This window comes from Plectrocnemia conspersa, unplaced genomic scaffold (assembly GCF_051122295.1).
Source record: "Plectrocnemia conspersa isolate PC_06_02 unplaced genomic scaffold, ASM5112229v1 ptg000002l, whole genome shotgun sequence".
Lineage (NCBI taxonomy): Eukaryota > Metazoa > Arthropoda > Insecta > Trichoptera > Polycentropodidae > Plectrocnemia > Plectrocnemia conspersa.
In genome coordinates this window covers 27,435,680-27,452,474 of record NW_028277166.1, presented here as the reverse complement: position 1 = coordinate 27,452,474, position 16,795 = coordinate 27,435,680, and the positions used below count along the sequence as shown (strand labels likewise).

Sequence of the window (16,795 nt, the reverse complement as noted above, 5' to 3'; positions counted from 1 at the left end):
TGATTCTTAATTACTGATGAATCGCAACTATTTTCTACACGCAAACACTTCTCACGTGCATGCGTAGGTATAAAATAGTGTTTGAAATACACACAAAGTTTGAGGTTATGTCGTATTTAGAATCTCGTTTAGATTTAAAATAGCCTAAAAAAAACCAAGCACTTGGTCTTCAATAGAAATAATTATTTAAAAAATATAAATTCGATATTTTGCCTATTAAAATTGTGTATTTTTGCGTTATAATGTGACATTTTTTGTTTTTAAGTGGCGTATTTTTAAATTTCTCACTGCACTGTGCAATATTTTTAATTAATAAATTGTATCTAATATGCAAATGTATACTTTTTTGTAATATATTATATTAGCAAATTGTAATATAAAAATATTTTTGTAAATGATAAAGGTGTGTAAATAAATAAGTTTCAGAATACAACTATGCTATATCTGTATTAGCAACTTTATTTTTACCACGCATGCGCATGTAACGTATGTGAAGTAGTCCCAATGCATGCCATACTACAATTCACACTATTTTCTTTACGTTTTGCCCTTGTACTTATGTTATATAATATATATTTTTTTCTTCCCTTCTACATTATAGGAATGGGTCGCGTAATTGAGATGAACTTTGACCGAGAGAAATGCGTTTCTCTCGGAAAGGGCGTGAGAAGGGCTAGTAGTGTTCTGCGAACCCCTCGAAATGGGATTGATTCAAAACAGAACGCAACTATTTAGCTCCAAGGTTCATTTTTCAAACGATACCGTGCTAATTGGGTTCGAAGGAGAATGCGTTGCGTCAGAGAATGTTCACATAAATTGACACGAATGAAATAATTCAATAAAAGAGAACGAAGCAATTGATACTCTGTGAAATTCTACTGTTTAAATTAAATTATTTTTTGAATCAAGTTTTATATAATAATACAATAGAGAATATAAATAGATTCCATTTGGACTTATATGAATAAATATTGCGCGGGAAAACCCGGGGCAGCGTGGCCGAGCGGTCTAAGGCGCTGGTTTTAGGCACCAGTCCGAAAGGGCGTGGGTTCGAATCCCACCGCTGTCATCTCTTTTTGTTGATATTCACAATATATCGATGTTATTTTTAATAAAATATATTTAGTCGAAGTTATGCTAATATTGATTATCGTTTTTAAATAAATTGAAATATATCATAAACGTTTTATGAAATTAATCATAAATAAAAATAACCATAAATAAAAAGTGCAAAACGCAGGTCCCACCGAGATTTGAACTCGGATCGCTGGATTCAGAGTCCAGAGTGCTAACCATTACACCATGGGACCGCTGGTGTCGCGACCGTAAAAACATGGAATATAAATTTAAGGGTGTATTTTCATACATATTTTATTTTTTTAATTTTAAAATAGGGATCTTTAAAGAACGATCTGCGGCCGCTTTTTGTTCCGCTCGAAAGATATTTATTTAGATTTACAAATTTATAGGGCGGCTTCCATAAATTATGTCACAGGTTAGGGAGAGGAAGAGGGGGGGGGTGGTCAGCGGAATTGTGGCAATGTTAATCAAACGGAAATCTGGTTCAATGAAATTTTGTGACATGGGGGGGGGGATTCACAAAAAACATGTGACATAATTTATGAAAGCCGCCTAAATGGTAAAAACAAATTCCAGTGAATCTCTAGGATATTCTAGGAAAAATGTACAAGAATAATAATATCATTGTCAAAATAATCGTTTTTATAGATCTATATGTAAATTTTGTGTAGGTTTGAATACGATTCCAATAAGTTTTTTTCATTTGACCCACATACTTTTCAAAATTTCAATCTGGTTTGACAGTGTTGCCATAATGCAATATTCAGTCGTATTAGAGGCGCGTTTATCATATTTAAAATATCCAAAAATATCTGACGGTAATTATGGATGTTTCAAATGTTGTTATGTTGTATTTTAATTATTACAAATAAATGATTTGATTGCAATTCCGTGCTGTAGGCAACTTTGCAAATCAGCTGTGCAGGGGGATGTAGCTCAGTGGTAGAGCGTTCGCTTTGCATGTGAAAGGCCCCGGGTTCGATCCCCGGCATCTCCACTCTTTTTGTTTTTAACAACCTTATTTTTTTTGTTTAAATTTGTGCAATGATATAATGAAGTTTGCTACATAGGCTTGTCAGCATAATATTATTTCAAAACTTTTAGCTGCGGTCAATAGGTTCGCTAAAATATGGTTTTGATATTGGCTTTATTCTGTTCTTGTTCATCACACGAATCGTTCAAAAGTAAAAAGTATATTATTTTTTTTAATATACTTTTTACAATTTGCTCATATTTACTGCTTAACATTATTTAATATATTTATGCTTGCATACTTAAAAAATATTTTTCGATTAATTCCCGAGCCTCCGGTAATGAATTCTGTTGTTTCGACCAATGAAAAATAAGTATTCAAATATAAAACAAGATGGCTGACAGTAACGTTTAATATTGCTACGCGACAATAATTTTCATTATTTTGTCATGTGTATCGTTCGATTTTACTGAATATAAATATTCGGATTGCAAATTAATTAAGTGTGTTATATATAGCTATGAAAATGAAATATTCATAATGTGTGTGAGGATTAGAAGAATACATTGATTAAACTATATAAACAATCGTAAAGCAATCTTCTTGTTGAATTCTTCAAATTTTGATTTCCGAGGCCGAAAAGTGAGTTTTTCCTTTTACAATACATAAACATTGCTTCCGATTTAATGCACATATTCGTTAGATTTGACTGAATATAATTACTCGAAGTGCAAATAAATCAGGTACGTTTTAAACGTCAACATGTAATATATACTTAGTACATATACTTAGTGAGGTTAATGTCGATCAAACCATATAAATCCCCAATATAACGTATTTTTTTATCTATTGATATTTGGGTATACTATCTTTCACGATCGTGTGACAATGATTGTGATGCAGTCGGTTATTTAGATAAAGAAGTTTGGTTCCATTTTTGCGTAGTCATCTTATTGCTAGCTCATGGATTCTAAAAATAATTAAAAACAATAAAAACTATGTACAATAATTAAAATCTAAGCACAATACTTACAATGATTTGACATAATTACTTTTTGCATGTATTAATTAATATATATATAATGCTGCGCAGAAAAAAATCTATACTTAAAGTATAAATCAAAATATTTTTCAATAAAAATAGACAAATTGATATCTAGTTAAGAAATATAAAGCAACAAATTAAATAAATTTAGTAATTTTTGAAAAGTGTAATAAACTAATCAAATATTGTGTAACTCTTTAATGTTTTTTCCGGTCATAAAAGGGTTACATTAATTAATTTATCTTAAATCTCTCAAAAATTTGGAACATATTATATTAGAATTATTTTATGTAATGAATGATATCATAATTATATTGAAAAAGTTGTACATAGTATTATTGATTACAATTTAATTAGTGAAATTAAATTTAATGCAAAAATATTTCTTACAAAATCTTATATATAATATATTTTTAATATAAGATAGTGTCATTAAAATATTTTATTTTTAACCCTATATTACGTATTTTTATTATGTGGGCTATATTATGAACATTGGTAAATTACTTTTTGGTAAAACTTATATTTAAATTAATGTTCTTTCATGTGCCCCATTTTTTTTTTTAGTTTTATTATAAATTAATTATTTTATTAGTATTGTGTTTATATTTTTATTATTAGAATTTAATATTATATGTTATTTATTTCACACCGTGCTTAGTGTCTTGTAATGAATAAATAATTTAACTAAGTATTGCCCACTTTAGGGTTTGATACACGTGCCGAATTTTAATTAATGCGTACGTCACTGTAGGAAACTGATTTTTTTTACGAAGACGTCTAAAACTGTCAATTTTTTCGCTGCAACAATAAGTGTAGTGTATCGTCGGGCGTCTTTGTGATACGCGCGTTTTTTGAGGTCTCCTAAAAATGTACTCCAAATCATTTGACAGTTCCTATGATTTGGACAGCGGTTATTTTGAGAACGGCGATAGATCTCCTCCAAGGATCGGCGAGTTTAGAGGAAGATCTGTCAGCACATCCCGAAACTATGACGTGATAAATAGAAGACGATACGACTCGGAAGGATTCGAAGATTCGTACTCCAGCAGAGGAAGTCGATCCAGTGGCTCTGGGAAGAATGTGGGAATCTATAAGGGAGTCACATTCGATGACGTCATCTGTAGGAGGAAATACAGAGACAAGATTTACAGTGATAGTCCCGCAATTTGTTATTCGGATGAGGCTTTGGATAGAAGCGCTGATTACTTGGATTCCTCGGTGAGAAATCGTAGTGATAGTTTTCCAAGATATATGGGGGAACATCAGCGCAAAAGTACCAGAAACAGAAGCACCCAGACGCCTCCATTGGAGCAAGTGTTGCTGGAGATGCGGATGGAACGAGATTTGAAGGGTGAGTCTTTTTGATAATATAATATTTTATTTGTAAATTTACCTGCAATTCACTACCTCTAAATTTTAAATTTATATACAACTTCTAAATAAGATAATCAAGTATTTTTTTGGAAAAAGTAAGTCCTGAATTTTCCATACTTTTTTGGTTTGCTTACTTTAATTAATTAAATAACTATATATTATATTTCAAAATAAAAAAAGCGTTCCTGACCTTGGTTTACACGTTCTATACATATATTCAAATACGTATTATTGACCTTGAACTTGACATTGTTATTCGATCGGACCGTTAAATATTGTTTGTAGGTATACCATGCAATATACAAATTGTTAAATATTCAACTATAAATTTATTATATATATTTATTAAAATTAAATATGATTATGAAATATTAGTAAAATTATTTAAGGAATGCCATATTGCTTTTTAATTATTTTAGCCATCATTAATCATAAATATTAAATTAAAATTATGTAATAAACAAATTTATTTTTTACATATTTTAATTTTAATCCGATAATACTAATATTGTGATTGCAAATGAAAGGTTTTAATTTTAATTAAATATATAGGTGTTATTCCAGACATTTTTTTGTTTCATACAGTTGTCATCTACATACATTAAATTATTTTAAACCCCTTACTCAAATAGTAGGTGGCAATGTAACTAAATCAGTGATCCTATTAAAATATATTTTATTAACTTTGTAGCGCTGCGAGAAGTTGTAAAATAAAATTTAATCTTCCTAATGTCGCGATCACCCATACTCGTTGCGTTGAAATTAGAAAACTCACTATAACAGCAGTGAAACTAGATTTGCAATGAATAATTTTTTTCGTCGGCATGATAAACAAAGGGTAGTTAAAAAGCTCGTTACTCGAGTGTTAACACGACTTTTGTGCGTGAAATGCGGCGGTGGCAGTGATAAAACCGACTTGTACCACTAATAAAGTTAAGCTACTCCTTCGTGATGAGACAAGCATAATAACTGTATTTTAAAACATTTATATCTGTAAGAAACGTCTGCTCGCTTTTGTCAGGTCAAATTGTTTTCGAATCATTTCAGTATTACAGCATACATTCGAGTTGATTTTTAATTTTGTCTGTGTTTTTTGTTTATAGTTATTTTTCATCTTACAAAAAATTGCTTGTTTTATAATTTTCATCTGCTAGCACAAATATGTGTTTTATAACGTATTATTTTTTGTGACATTGCGACATACAATTGACTATAAGAGAAGCATGTGAATTTCTGTTACATCGAGTTACTGTTCTTATGACTTATTCATTGTCATGGTGAATGAAAGTAGGATTAATAGTTTAAGAAAATAACATATTGTAGCAAAATAACATAATGCAGTTTTTCAGGATAGTTGCCCTAATCAGCTAAATTTATCAGTATAATAATTAGTTAATTAACTTAAAGTGTAATTTAAGAACGGATTTTTCTTTCTCCTGTAACTGGTATCTCTCTTGAGTTAAACTTAATACTTAGTGGCGCAAGTAATGCTCAAGTGTGTTTGGAAAGTCTGTTTCTCAATCTATGATGTTATGAGTTATATTCGCGAGTTTTAATGAAAAATATAGTCTAGATTCTATAATATAAATATAGAAGATAAGAGATAAGCGTATACTAGTATTCAAACAATATACTTAGCTTACATATATTCTAAAAAAAGCTATACTTATAGACATATTGAAAGACACCGGTATTAGAGTGGCCGAGTGGTCCTAATTCGATGAGTACATATTCTATCAGCGGTGGCGGAATACGAAATAGTTTTTAAAGTGAAAGGGGAAGTGGTCAGGATATTGCGACTATAAATATTCAATCTTGTGGTCATCCTCAAAGAGGATTTTCGCACCCTTTGGAATTATCGGAAAAGGGGAGACCTGGGCGTCGATTGGAGGAAATCAAAATAATTTTTGGTCAAAGTGCGTTCGGGAGGAAATTGCTGGGGCGTTTGTACGTACTACCCACCCGTCTAAGATGTTGCAGCAGGGAAATATTCATCATGTGCTTATCTGAGCAATATACATCTTAATCTTATAAGCGGCGCCTTATTATTTTTTATGCGACACGAATGTCTTTTGTTCACTTTTCCGCTCGCGGATCGGATGCTCCCCCTCTGTAGTGTATATATGAAAAATCTCTCGACACCACCTCATACAATAATCCCTGATAAGATCTCCATAATGCACACACAGAGAGGGTAGACCTACGAATGTAAAATGGTATGCTTGAATATATTTCGAAAATATAATTAATTTCATGATAAAATAAGGGGTGCTATCCCTTAATTTTTTTGATTATATGTAAAGATTCAGATAATTTGTAACCAGAATCACAAGTATTGAGAAAATTAAATAGGATGTTTTGAAAACACAGTTTGTGTGTTTGCTCCTTCGATACACGCACCCTACTTACTCCCTTTTAGCCTAGCGTGAAGATATTTTTTGTATTTCAATAAAGTGTGGTATTATGCTCGTGGGCTAACGTCCTCAAGATCCTCACCACTTTATTGGGGCAGTTTGCCCGCATACGATTTTTTATAACTCGTCTATGCAACACGCCATGTACTCTTGTTGATCGAATACATTATAAAATTCTCAGGAAAGCAACCTTTTTAAAAAATATTTTCTGTAATTATCAATATCAACATATGGGAATAAATGTAGTTATGTTTTTCAACTGCACTTACCGCAAGTTTCTATACTTATTTTCTATGTTAAATATCAGTTATTCAAAACACATAGTTTAATTTTAACATTTATTTATTATCGAAATCTTCCGTTGTAATCTGACAGGCGTTAGCCCAATGCGTTACAGTGGGGGTAAATCTGTACCAATTGCGTAAGTCAATCATATGTAATGAATATTTATTAACCATCAGACTGAAAATCTATATTATTAATTATAAATTATTATGTGTAATATAATTATATATTATATTATAATTTTTCCTCAATTTACATTTTTTTAAATACTCAAAAGCAAACATATTTGCTATCACACGTGTTGCGCAGTATTGCATAAACACATGGGATAATGACTTACTCATTTAATTTGATCTACATATGGAACCTCACCTACTGCACATGCAGCGTATGCAGCTGAACAATTTTTTCGTTTACTTACGCTCGCGTAGAAGCTACATATACACATTAAAAAAAAATTACTGGACCATTTTTCTATATAAATTAATTTGTTTCATTTTTGTCTTATTAATCTTGTTATATTGTATGCAAGATTTATCACCCGGCTTTGTTGAAAATAGCGCAGTTGACATATGAGTTGCAGCTAAGATGATATATGCAAATGTCACGTTGCTACTGTTCACTTATAATAGACTGACAGACACGTGTATTTTATGTTTTATAGTTTAGATTTATAATTTACTTATAGAGTGAGAATTATGAGCATAATACTAATGTTTTTGATTAGTAAATGTATTTCGCTTATAATGAACCGAGAGCCAATATGTTGGATTAATTCAGTGTCAATGGTTGCCGATCTCTGATCCCTACCAGTGGGCGTTGGTCACACCCCTGTCAAACAGGGTTCCCCATTTGCGTCTTTTGTTACGTTCGTACTCCGGTCACGTGTCACCTTGTACAGATAGTTTTGTCACGCTGGACTGGCGTCTTTTGATTAATTATTCAAAAAACAACAAAACAAAAACAGAATAACAAAACGCGAGTCGATCAACATGTGGGCGCGACGACCCTCCATTATGCTATTTGCAAACCCGCCATTCGCACTGATTTCATTTATAGACACTTACATACATACATATATACATATGTTATAATTTGAGGTTAAAGTTCGTAGACTGTATATTTAATTAATAAAGTATCAGTTGCTTGAGTACGATATTTTTTTGGTTTATTTCGGTAAAGATTGCTATATTTAAAGCGAGCACATTCTTTCGTTATTTGCACCGTTCACAATAGATCCAGTTTTGCGGTTTTTATATTCTTATTTTGCCAGACCACTAAAACGCTGCCTATAACAAGTACATTTTTATATTTTATCAATATACATTTAATAAATCATTATTTTAAGAAATAAATCAGAGTGACGCTTCCATAGCTAATATGAATGCACTCTCACTGCTACTTAAATATTTACAAAAGCCCAAATTCTATGATTTTGTTTTTAGGAATATGATTTTTTTGTGTAGTTTGCTTTAAATTTAACTCTACACGAATATTAAATAAAAATAAAATAAAAATGAGAAAGAAGGAACAGATAAAAAAATAGGCAACAAATTTAATAAGCATTTCACCTTAACCCTTTGAGTAGTAAGTTAGTTTATACACATTTGTTAATTTGTTAGTATACACCTGAAAGTAAGTTATTTTCAGTATTTTTCCATAATTATTTCTGTTGTAACTTATTTAATATTATTTTCTATTGCATTTATATTCAATCATAGATTTTTTTAGGAATTCCTAACGTTTTATTGCTTTGAATAATTTTATTACTCTTTTTGTATTGCTATGTTTTATTATAACAATTTTCGATTATTAAATTTCGTTAATTTATTTACATATTTTTTGTATATTAATCGGCTTTTGTGAATTTTTTTATATCGATTCAGAGGCCTTAAATATTTTTTTATAGCATTATTAAAGAATCTTTTTTGTAATGTTCATTTATTTCGTATTATTTTATGTATTGCTATCATTTTCTATACAAATTATTTATAATAAATCAAATTAAAAAATAAAATAAAATAGAAGATATTTTATTTATTATTTCTTGAGTTATATATGTAAATATATAACTATCTGAGGTACCCCAAAATAGTGAAAGTCGTACATGTACGGCGATACCGCTCAAAAAGTTAATTGCAACATTTCTATCATATCAAATACAAATTAACATTGATGATATAAACACTATCACAAATATGCGTCAAGTTATAGATTTATTTTCTTTAAATTAAATTAGAAGTATTCAAAGGATATACGAACAAATTAAAAAATATATTCCTATTTTAGTAAAATTATTCAATAAATGTTTGAGAAAGAAAATATTCCCCGATTGCCAAAAAAATGCCAAAATAACTATTTAATACAAAGCTGATGATAAGAAGATCACTAAAAATTATCGCTCTATATCTGTTTTACCAGTTCTATCAAAATATTTTATATCAGTTCTAGCCAATTGAATTAATTCATTTTTAGAAAACATTTTTTTTATCACATTTACAATAAAGATTAGGAAACAAATCCAATACAACATAAAGCAGTTTTTGATTTATTTATTGAAATACAACAAAACTTAAACGATAAAAATTAAACTTCAGCATTATTTAAAGACAAAAAAAGCTTTTGACATGGTAGACCATAACATATTATAAGATAAATTAAAACATATTGTAATAGTAGGACCAACTCAAAATTTATTAAAAATGATTTAAATAATAGACAACAAGTAGTTGTAATAAATAAACAAAGCGAATGTGAGGTGGTGAAGTGTGGAATTCCACAGGGTTCTATTTTGTGACCTTTATTATTTAATCTATACATAAATGATTTAACTATATGTAATCTTGCAGAAAGGATTCAACTGTATGCTGATGATACAGTGCTAACTCTAAAACATACAAAAACATGAAAAGAAACATGCATAGTAATTGTACTTATTATATTTTTCTAAATATGTACGTATAAAATTAAAAAAAATAATGTATCAAACTGTAACCGCAGATTGAGTTATTTTTTACTAAAGTGAAATTACGTAAATAAATAAATAATAAAAAATAATATTATATTTATTTAAATATAATCTCCCAACTTTTTTGTCACATTGCCCTTGATGGTTGGATTAAAAAAATGTACCATATAGCAGTGGATGGGTACGAAGTCGGCATTGTTCACTTGTAATGACACGAAACCGCTCTTTTTCCTCTTCGGGGAGCAAACTTTTCACATCAAAGTCTTTTTGATCTTATTGTTTCATTGCCTTCCCGCTTTTCAGTGGGTATTCCAATATGGAAATCCAGGAAGCTTAATGCACGCATTAAGTTCCCGGTTTCGCATATATCCATAGATATATTAAGCGAAAAATTGCATATTAGGGATGCGAGCGTAATATTCTCTCAATAAAGTCGAAAGAGTAATGAAAGATCAGAGGCGATTCAATTTGAGGAAATGTTTAGAATTTATTATGATGTATTTTAGAAAGATGAATGTTGAATCACCCTTCGCGGAATTGCAATTCTCGGCGCGGAGATTGCATAAAAAAAGACAAATTAGAGTGCATAGTTTCATTTTTCTCCTTTTGTGACAAATGGTGGACTTCGCGAAGGAGGCGTCCACGGACAGGGAAAAACTATCAATCAAAACGACAGGCAATCCTTAATGGTTATGGATATATTTACACATAACCATATGCATGGTGAAATAAATATATTTAATTTATAATCTTAATAAATAGTATTACAAAATATTGTTTAATAAAAACAACGGTTAGTACATAAAACTGAATGGATATTTGGAAAGTAAAGTTACAAAGCACAGAATCCTAATTTTTCTTCATATTTAATATACTTAAAAATGAGTTTTGATTCCAAAGTCATAGAAAACTTGCAACTGTTTTCTTCTGCGGCACCTAACATGCGCAGAATTTTAGTAAGGTTGCATAAAATACAGTTCTAAATACTTAATGCCAATGTTTATTAGTTTATTGATGATTAAACGCCTTTTAATTTTACTGGTTTTAAGGTATGATCTTGCAGGCAAAATAGACGCTGAAAAAGTTAAAAAAAATGCTTAAATTGTAGACATTTTTAAAATAAACTTATATTTTTCTTTGCAGAAAATTGCTATTCAGAAAATAATTTTTCATAAATTTATATTTTTTAAGATAATTGATTTTTATAATTCGGCGACTAATATCTGAAAGTCCTGGGCTAGAATTTTGTATGTAACATAGGGGTTTTAAAATTTATTTTGTGTCTGGAAGATCAGAAACATTAATATTTATTTTATTATATTTTCTATCGATCATCAGAGATTTAGTTTTCCTATATTTTCCTAATCTCACACATAAAAAATTAAATTAAATCGAGCTAGGTCTTGCATAGAAAATAGATGTCAATGATTTAAAGATATTAATCATCACAGATTGGGTTTTCCTAGATTTTCCTTATCCTACGAATGAATAATAAAAATAATAAATTATAAAATTTTTAATAGCTACAAAATAAATAATTTTTAAAATTTGAATTTGCAAAATAAATAAAAAATATTTTTTTCTTATATTTTTGCATAGCATAAAATATGTAGTTATGTTTTTATAAACACGAAACTCAAATTCGCGTAAAAAATTGTTTCTAGCTACATATTTTAAAACCATATGTTGTAGTAATATCATTAATATTTTTATTATTTTATGATATTTTTTAGATTATTAGTTTTGAATAAGAGTCTTCTTGGTCTAATTAGACAGAAAGTTATTTTATGTATTATATATTGATATACATTACCATCACGATAGAACAGTGACATAAATCGGTGACTAATACAAGAGAGAGCTGGGTTCGAATCCCACTTTAACTTGGGTGATTTTTAATTTCTATCATGTCTGGGAGATTATTGATCATTATATGATTATAAATTCGATCGATTATCGCATATTGAGTTTTCTTAAATTTTCTAATCTCACGGATGAATAATTAAATAGGTATGATATAAAAAATCTAATAATGAGCTACAGAATTTTTTATAAAAAAATCTACCATCAATAAAACATATGTAGACTAATATAAGCTGTTGTTACTTTATGTGATATGCATACATACAAGGATCTGTGTTCTATATATTAATTATATTTAATAAATTAATATATTCAATTGTTTTTATTACCACAAAAAAAGAGTTCTCTACCTGAATATTTTCTGCTTTCATTTTACATCCTAACCGCACCAAACTCCACAAAACGACAATTCATTAAAAGAGCTTTTTTCCTCAATATAAAAAAGTAACTCAAAAGGTAGACTTATTATTTTTCCACGACGGCGAACATCCTCGCATCCGCATCATTGACGGGATCCTTGCGCGACCCCATTGTGCTCGCCAGGATCAAAGGACCTTTTATTTAACGCCGACTTTGGATGCCGCGTTTTCATTCTCAGTCCGGGCATTTTTCCGTTTCCCGAATAATTTCCCGGTGCCACGACAAAGGTTTCCCTTCCAGACGAGACAGGTATCCGCGGGGAATCGCTGTTAAATCTGCGTAAATAAGACGAGGAAATCTCATTTTAGAGAACACACCCTTGGATCCTCCCCCATTGCTACTACGGTTATCGATGAGATTTTTAGATTAATTAAATTGTACTTCAGAATAGAATATTACATATAAATAAAATTCGCATTTTTTTATTGTGTTTATTTAAATGATACTTAATATTGTAATATAATATGGGAACATTATATTTCTAAAAAAAAACATTTGGTATTTTGTCAAATATGTTTTAAAGACAAACCAACATATAGCTAGTGATGCAAAAAAATTCGGTATATGTTTGAAAAAAATTATTGATCACAATTTATATATTTTTTTATTGAACTGAATAATATCTTTGAATAATATTGCAATATTATGGTTTATGATACTATATATTATACAAAAAAATATATCAACCATTTAACTAGCATTTTCAATATATTATACATTACACATGAAAGCTTATTTACTACCTAATAAACCATCTTAGACAAATCAAATGCATAATGCATGAATATAACAATAAAAAATCCAACAAATTTATTCGCTAATACGACATTAGGACACGCGAGTAAAATCCATTTCGCACGTGCGCATAATTTTCTACATTTAAACACATATCATCACTATTTTTACAATCGTGGATGAAAAATGACATGTGGCCCAAAATTGGATAGCAACACAATGGAATGATCGTAAAAAAGTATGTCGCAAGCAATATGGTTGTGTGAAGTGTAAAAATGGCATTGATTTCAAATCGCCTGTCAAATTTGAACCGCGAACAAAGGGTTGTGAATTTAAATCAACCCTTACTTGCGGGTTTTATTGCGCGAAATGGAATTTCAATTTTATAGCTTCATATTATTCGGGAAGGTGTCGGGCGATTTTAGAGAAAAATTATTACGATACATTTTGTTGTGGGATGTGAATTTTTAATGAACACGTGTGACGCGTGTCATTTTAGAAATGATTCTCAAACTTAAAAATAATTTACATTGTATCATACATTTGCATTTTTACTACAATGATAAGATTAATATAAAATCTGAATCTGTTTTTTGATAACATAACATTTTTAGCAAAATTTTAATACATAATTTTAATTTTTCAAAATATGTTTTCATTTGTATTCTCATTATTAAATATATTATATTATTATATCTAATAGTAAATATTATAAACTGTAAAAAGATCTTCATATTTTTTTCTTTAAATTAATGTTTTTTGTCACATTTTTATTGGCCAATGTTAAAAAATAATGTTACAAACCACTATGGTAGTACTATGGGCTCTAGGATGTCAACAACGATCGTCGTTAACATTTATTTGCTGTTAGCACAAAGTTAAGTTATGTATATATAGTCTATAGATATAAATAGATTTTTGATCATATATAATTTTCATTTATAAAAATGTCCTATTATTAAAAACTGACCCAAAATGTAAAGGGGCATATATTCAATATAAATTATATTACACATAAAAGTTTATATTTCATTATATAGTTAATTATCAGTCTGGTGGTTATAACTTACTTGTACAGATTTACCCCGTTAAAACGCATTGGGCTTACGCCTGTCAGGTTACAAGTGTAGAGTAAAAGCAAACATAAAATATGTATATCAATACCTTTATGATGTAATGTATTTTTTATTATTGTTTTATAAAATCAATGATTTACAATATACCAGAAAAAACATATTTAGAAATTACACATTTTAATGTTAAAATAAATATGTTCATATTTATATGTATATGTACAAAATATATGAATTATTTTAGCTTAACTGGGAGCTACTTTTTAATGGTTTTTTAAATTTTTTTTGTTAAACTAAATTAATAAAAATTAAGTAGCAGTCAACCAAAACATAAATATTCATCTTTGTATTAGGGAATTAAAATCTACTGTAAAAATATTAAATAAAATACTTTCCCTATCGATCGCTCACGTGTTAAGTGACGAAAATTCTTTATTACTTGAATACTTTAATCTCGATATGCGAATAGTCAAATTATAATTTTTGTAGTAAAAATATGCTATGGTAAATTAATCACAATAATATTATAAAAAAAGTTACGTTTGAGTACCGCATTGATATCTCACATTTTTATTTTATTCTCACTTTAAATTTAATCCAACCACTACACACATTATCAAATCATCCCAAATCACCTACCACTTAGTTGTAAAATTTATTTTCTACCCATTAGCGACCATTAAGTCCGCATGATTCCACACCACTGCCTCGACATGCAACTCCACTAACCAAAAATAGTCTAAAAATCAAATTTACTTCTACAACGCAACGCTAACAAAAGAAGGACACACCAACCCTTTAACATTATCCACCCTTCCGATCGAAATAAATTTGAAACTCGGACAAATTCGCTCCAAACCTCATCCCTTACGCTAAATAAATTTCCGTTTGCCAATTGTGTAGACCTTTTCAATCACAGCGGCTCCGATTTTCAATACATTTTTTTGGAGGGGTTAAAAATGAGAAATGTCTGAACAATCTTGAAACGTGTCATTTTTGGTAATTATCTATTTACTTGAAAAATTAGACGGGAGATTGTCGAGTCTATGGGAAAAATCATTACTCAATGGTATGTTCCCACGGGGTGTGACTTTAGAGTGACAACGTTTTGGTCACGATTGTCACTTATCAATCGCGATAACGCCGGTACCAATTAGTTAGGCATGTCAAATGATCGGTGGGTTAAAATCTCTAAAAAACACCCCCTACGAATTTAGCGGATTTAAATTTACACTTTAATTTGTATAGTATGTTCTTTACGGGTAGTGATTCACAACGAAAATGTAGCTTAGGAATAGATTTTTATACTTTAAAATAAAATAAAAGAGTTTTATACATATTTGTTGGTAACTCATAAATTTAAAATATAAAAATCTATATGTAGATTGAAATTATTTTTAAAGTTATGGTATAGTTATAGTCATAATAAACTGGATATTAAATTTATTGTATATTTTTTTATTTATATTTATTTTAAACTTATTTACTTGTGTTTTTAGAGTTTTCTAAGATAGTATGTTAATAAATCATTCTAAATTAATATAATATCATTAATAATCTATTTTACTTTGTATTAACTTTGCAAAATAATATTTAAAATGTATTCACATTTTTACTAAATCTAAAACCGACAGTTAATTCTTAAATCCCGCAACTTTTTTTGTCGCATGTCAGTTGTACAAAATCAAAAAGTACACTCCTATTGTGCAGGTCGTGTACATTTGACACAATAAAAAAATAACAATTCAACAATAGACATCACACACTGATTCAACCCTTTGCGTGACACTCGTGTTTTATTTATACGATTTTAAACCCTTCACCGCTAGGTACAAATGTGCGGTGATTATACACGCTCCTCGATCTTAGTGAATTGACCGTGAGACAATGTTTTTTATCTGTTTATTTACGATTTTAGACCCTTTTATAATGGCAGTAAATAAAAAATAGTCTTAAACATCAAAATTTGCACTCGATAAAATTTTAAGGTCTCAAAAGATTCAATCAGGCGCGATGAAGCCTCAGAGTCAATTTGTCAAAGTTTGACATAATGGCTTGTATTGTATCATTGATTTTTATAAAAAATATTTTGACTTATGTCATTCCACATAAAATTTGATGACGCGTGAGCTAATTTTTCAAATGATACTGAATTTAAATCTGTGTTCACTGCGAAGCGATTAGATCAAATCTAATCAAGCAGTAGCTAAAAAGAGGAGGGTCATTTTGAGTGGCAGATGCGTTTGATTAAAAAAAAAGAAAATAGAATTAAGCCGTCTGATGTTACAGCGTTTAAGTATAGTAGATAAATATAGAAAGTGGGAAAAATCCGATTTGACCCCAGAATTAAACGGATATTACGCCACCCGCTTTTTAGTTAAGTAACACAAAAAAATGTCACAGCGTATAAATCGAATAATGTGTATAGAATTACGCGGATTTTGATAGAAAAAATATCACATAATAAAGTAAAATAGGGTGAATTTTAGAGTTTGGGGTGAAAGAGGGTTAATCTGTTTTTGATGTTAGTCATTATTGTATTATTGTGACATTTGAGTTAAA

The 16,795-nt window shown here is 29.4% G+C and overlaps 3 non-coding genes across 3 annotated transcripts; 2 read left to right on the top strand and 1 right to left on the bottom strand.

Moving 5' to 3' along the window:
- The first annotated feature begins 989 nt into the window (after positions 1-989).
- TRNAL-UAG (transfer RNA leucine (anticodon UAG)) lies at positions 990-1,069 on the top strand. The gene has a single exon. It is a non-coding gene; the product is annotated as a tRNA-Leu (tRNA).
- A 169-nt stretch (positions 1,070-1,238) lies between these two features.
- Positions 1,239-1,310, bottom strand: TRNAQ-CUG (transfer RNA glutamine (anticodon CUG)). The gene has a single exon. It is a non-coding gene; the product is annotated as a tRNA-Gln (tRNA).
- A 695-nt stretch (positions 1,311-2,005) lies between these two features.
- TRNAA-UGC (transfer RNA alanine (anticodon UGC)) lies at positions 2,006-2,077 on the top strand. Its single transcript has one exon. It is a non-coding gene; the product is annotated as a tRNA-Ala (tRNA).
- Positions 2,078-16,795: the final 14,718 nt, after the last annotated feature.